At 61.3% G+C, this 5,403-nt stretch overlaps 1 protein-coding gene across 1 annotated transcript in view; it reads left to right on the top strand.

The window, feature by feature from the left end:
• ADORA1 (adenosine A1 receptor) overlaps positions 1-5,403 on the top strand; it is a 50,010-nt gene that overhangs the window by 13,384 nt on the left and 31,223 nt on the right. The window lies entirely within an intron of this gene.

The following is a 5,403-nucleotide window of genomic DNA, read 5'->3' as shown; positions in this document are numbered from 1 at the left end:
TTCAGTGAGGGCTGGGGTGGGGGAGCCATGGTGGCCTCGTGGCCAATCTGCCTGACCAGGGCATCCCCATCCCTTCACGCTGCCCCCGCCTGGATCCCACGGCACCCCAAATCTGTGCCTTCCCTGCGGTGGGACCCAACACCAGCACAGTATCGTCCCCTTCCCAGCCCTTCCCACCTCCCTCCCGATCCCGCTCTGCCCCATATTCCCCACAGCCCGTCCTGCCGGTCCGTGTTACACTGATCCCACTTCGGCTGAAGCCCAGGGGAAGCCTCGGCATCCAGCCCTGGGAGGGATGTCCCAATGCAGGGAGCACCCCAGGCTCCAGTCCCATCCCTGTGGACACCCCTCTCCCTGCTCACGCGTCCCAGTTCCAGCTGCTGTGCCTGCTGCCTGTCCCGCTGGAACAGAGCAGGCAGGAGCAGGCAGGACAGAGCAAAGCCCAACCTTTCCTCCACCAAGGGCTTCTTGAAGGTGCCCAGCCAAGTCCCTTATCACATTTTTGTCACAAAATCCGTGTTGTGGCTTCTCCCATGCACCAAACCCAAAGGACACCTTCTCCCATGTGTCTCCAGGTTCCAGCAGAACCAGGCTGAGCTCAACCCTCTCCCAGCTAACACAGCCTCCTCCCTCCTGCTCTCCTGTGCTGGCCTCTGTACCTGTGGATAACCAAAGCCCCAATGCCATCCTGATGCGCCCCTCTCCCAGAAAAGACACATTGCTCACACATTCCCGATGGGGAAACTGAGGCACACCCAGCAGCAGCAGCATGAGGGGGATTTTAACTCATCCCCAGCCCTTCCCCGCTGACTCCAATGGCTTGGCCACATCTCTCCAGCTTTGTCTTTAATTCAGAGGGGATTTTTTTTTCCATCTGGAACATCAGAAACCATCTCCCATCTCCTCCTATTCCTGCTCCAGGCCAGATTCCAGCTGAGGGATCGGTCAGTGGAAAGAATGTCAGCAAAGTGCAGGGCCAACCCTGCCGGGATTTTCCTTCCCCAAATTCCCCCTCCTCGGAGAGGCTGTGCTGTGGCACATTCCCTGTGCCCACTATCAGCACCCTTGCTCACTTGGGGTGGATTTCTGGCCTTTTTGGAACCTGCCATGATGCTCTTCTCTCCTTGTTGTGATTTCTTTGGGGCCAGGAGCTTTCCAACACCTCCTCACTCCGATTCCTGCTCTCTTGGGGTTCCAGCCCTGGGGATTTGCTGTCCCCATGGTGTTAACATCTGCGAAAGTCTTCACTAAGGAAAGCAGGACCTGCAGCCTTGATGTTCATCCTCAGCACAGCCCCTGTGCTCCCCACAGTCAGTCAAACTCAAAAATATTCAAGAAGGAAAGAAATCAGAGCATCAGCTTGGCCCTTGCCTAAGGAAAAAGCACTGAAAGGGTTGGGAAGAGGCAGGATTCATCCCTCAGATGTGCAGAGGTGCCCATGGCAGGAGTGAAGGCTTTGGGAGTGAGCCTGAGGGCTTCGCATCAGCTCCACACCACCACATCAAGCAGCTCGAGTCACTCATGGGCACTTTTAGCAGTGGCGCTTGGTGGACATGACCCCGATGAGCCCCTTGAGCTGCAGCCGCATCCCTGGGTGAGAGGTGTCAGGAGCACCCTGGCTCACTGTATGAATGGGCTTTTTGGAATTGCAGGAGCATGTTTGGAGGGTGAGAGACACAGTGGTGACATAACAGCCTCCACGGGCACGTGGCTGACCCGCACAGGGGAGAGGTCAAGCATTTGGCAGGTCATAAACAGGGGCAGCACCCGTGGGGCAGAGCCGGCCGTGTGTCCCCAGCCAGAGAAGTGGCACAAGCCAGCCCCGACAGGCCACCAAGGGCACCGTGTCCCCTGTGTCCTGAGCAGGCAGGGGAGGCAGAAGGCAGCTCACGGACATGGGGAAGAAAGGGCACTCAGTGGCAGCCTGGGGTGGGCTCTGGGAAGAGGCACCCCACTGGGGTGGCAGCCCCAGCACCTGCACTCGCTCCAGCTCCATTTGGGGGTCTCATCCAGTGATGTGGGAGCAGGGATAACGCTGTGCTCACCCAACCGCAGCTCTGCAGCTCCTTCAGCCCCTCCATGCCGTGGATGAGCCTAACCCTGAACACGGCGGAGAGACACGCCGGGGTCCGGGGTCTGTGGGCTCATCCCGGTGGATATCAAATCAAGGATGATTAAGCCCATTGGGCAAGTAGCCATCATCAAGGAACCCCGTGTCCGGGCTACGGAGAGGCTCCCATCATGGCCCACCCCACCCCACAAAGGCACCTGCTGGGGGATGAGCGAGCGTGGCGGCTTTTCCCGGTCCCCTGGGTGCCCACGGCGGCCGAGGCTGTGCCCCGCGTAATTCGGAGCCGAGGGGGGATTAGGGCTCTGCTGCTGGCTGTCAGGTTATCCCGTGATGGATGGTGGCGGCTGGGAGGCAACACAAAGCGACGCTGTGTGAGCCCCGGGCAGAACGTGCTGCGATCCGTCACAGGGTGACCTTCGGGGGCCTCGCGGGGACGGCTCCCCCCGACACAGCTGGCGGGGAGGGCAGCCACGAGCCCAGAGCTAAAAATACCCCTCCATTGAGAAAATCCCAGCGAGGAGGGTTTGTCCCTGCTCCTCCGGGGCAGCTTCCCAAGCCGGTGGCCAGGTCCAGGGAGCGGGGTCACGGAGAGACACGCAGGGGCTGCCTCGGCTGATTTTCCCACCACGTCTGATGGTCTGGATTTGCTGAGTTTTGGGGATGGATACACGTGAGCGTGTTGCAGCCTGGGGAGTGTCCCTCCCAGTGCACAGAGCCTTAACCCGTGCATGTCCCTGCTCCCTGCTCGGAGCTGCACGCACAGGTTGCACATCCCTGCCCGGGGCATGGAGCTGCGCCGCGCCCACGCTGGACAGGCGATGGTGGCCAGCCTGCTCCCACTGGGAAGGGCAGAAAAACCTGGGTTTAGGGGCTGGTGAAGAGATTTAGGTACCCAAAGCAGCATCTACACCCCGGGGTGCCAGGAGCTTCCCACTGATGGGGAGAAGGTGGGGAAAGCCAGGGCCCAGCAGAGATCACCCCGCTGGGGTTTCAGCACAGGAAAGGCGTCTCACCAAAATGCCACTTCCAGTCGGACTCACCCTCCCACCCCCACCGGGCACCCCACAGTCCCACATCCCCTCTCACTTTCCAGGCTCACCGACGTCCCTTCCTGCCGCCGTGACAAGTCATAACATATTTGGGAGCAGCTGCAGGCTGCGGGGAGATGCCTGGCCCTGTCCCTGCTCTCGGCCAAGGAATGCGGAGCAGACCTCTCCTCCGACACCCGGGATTTCCGACGTGCCTGCTCGCCGGAGATTTGGGACGGCGACAGCTGCTCGGCCGGGATGGGGCTCAGCAGAGCCTCCCCGTTCAGCCCCAGCCCGAGGCTTTGCACATCCACGTCTTGTCCTGCTGAGGGTTCGGGGTTAGTTTGGGGTGCAGCCCGCGGGGAGTGATGGGGGATGATGTCCTGCTGTCTGTGCCGGCAGGGATGGGAGCAGCAGTGACAACACCAGCAGACAATCCCTCGCTCACCCATAAATGCCAACTCATCCGGTTTGGGTTCCCTGGTGAGCTGGGAGGGAGGTGGGACAGGGCTGCTCCTGCAGCTCTTGTGTCCCCTTGGGCCTCGACACCTTCAGTGCCCCCTCACTCCCATCCAGGTGCCCCAGTTTCCCCATCAGAAAATCAGGGATCATGATGGAGGTCTAAAATCTGTCTGGAGAACAGTTTTATTTTTGTTATTAACTGTCATTGCAGGTTTGACCCGGCAGGGAGGTGAGGGATCAACAGAGAGGTGCAGGTGGCTGAACAGCCCTCAGACCAATTGGACCCCAGTTTGGGGACAATACTGGGTGCCTGAACATACCAACCCACTGGGCCCCACCTGGGAATTCTCGTGGGTGCCCTGCTGCAATCACCCTGTGTGCTCTGACCCACCAGGATCCCTGTTTGGGGACCAAACTGGGTACCCTGACCCACGAGTCTGCTGGCTCCCAGCCCAGGGACACACTGTGTGCACCGACCTCCCTCCTTGCCCAGCTGATGAGGGGATGCTTTGCCCCACTGCAGCACTAAACCTCCTGTGTTTCTGCCCCTCCATGGCCTCCCTTGCTCCATAACCCCATGGCCTGGATGTGACCCTTCCCCTTCCACTCCCTAGCCCCAAATTACAGCTGGAGGAGGGATTCACCCAGCAGGACCCCCACTAATGAACCCCACAGTGGGGTTTCCTGTCTGGACCCCCCTCACCCCCCCATGCCAGGGGCATCCCCAGCTGCTCCATCCCCTGCGTGGTGGCTCTGGCCGGGCTGTCCCCACATGTGTCACCCAGGGAGCGGGGGGGACTCGGGTTGTCAACAAGGGGTTGTTTTCCCCGGGGTGGGACAGTGTGGTGGGAGCGAGCTGTAGGACAGGTGGGTGTTTGGAGGAAGACCCGTGAATGTGAGGGATTCAGTAGTGACATGTGGCTGCTGTTTGACCCCGAGAGGGGACAGCTGTCCAGGCAGGAGAGGGCATGATGCCCGGAGATGGGACCTGGGGCCAGCAGTGTCCCTCAGCAGGGCCAGCAGAGTCCCTCGGCAGGGACAGCCCTGACACGGGATGCCAGGAACCAGCAGGGAGGGCTGGGAGGGACCTGGCTTGCTGCCAGCCAGGTGTCCTGGGTGGGTGACCATCAGCTTGTCCCCATGGTGGACATGTTCCACTCCCTCCATGGCCTGACTGGGGCTGATGCTGCAGGACCAGGGTCTGGTGAATAGAAGAAAAAGGAGCTTGTGATGTTCGTGTCGAGCTTTCAGGACATGAACCGGTGACTCCTGTATTTTTCTGCTCCCACCCCAAGTGACAGCGAATTTTGGCACACGGAGTTGTGACATCCACCCTCCTCTCCCCCCATGGAGGGCACTCAGAGAGACAGGGAGGGAGGGTTGTGACGATTTTGTGGCTTCAGCGTGGGATTCCCGGGGGAACAAGGGACAGCGGACTCCCCCCCGAACATGCCAGCAGCGATGCCGGACGCGCCGGTCCCCAGGGAGGGGCCCCCAGCCCTTCCGGAGAGGCCCCACCCTGCAAATTCCCCTGGCAGGGGCAGAGCCTTTCGGTCCCTTCCCTCCACCCCGGTTCCCCCCTGTCCGGGGGGCCGAGCCTCAGCAGACCCCGACCCCCACTCGCATTCCCAGCTGTCGCCACTCCGGCACCGCTCCAGGGGCTGGAGGAGAATCCCGGCCCGGGGCCGGGCAGAGCTGCACCCCATGGGGGTCCCCGGGCCAGCCCTGCCCGGGGATGTCCTGCTGCCAAAGAGCCGATGGAGCTGGAGCACAGGCAGGGGAGAGGAGGGCCAGGAGGATGAGGAGGGGCTGGGAAGGGTGAGAAGGCCTCGGGGGTTTTGG

Source organism: Corvus brachyrhynchos, unplaced genomic scaffold (genome assembly GCF_000691975.1).
Source record: "Corvus brachyrhynchos isolate BGI_N302 unplaced genomic scaffold, ASM69197v1 scaffold555, whole genome shotgun sequence".
In the NCBI taxonomy this organism is placed as follows: Eukaryota; Metazoa; Chordata; class Aves; order Passeriformes; family Corvidae; genus Corvus; species Corvus brachyrhynchos.
Note: the sequence above shows the minus strand (reverse complement) of the source record. Positions and strands in the feature narration are given on the sequence as shown.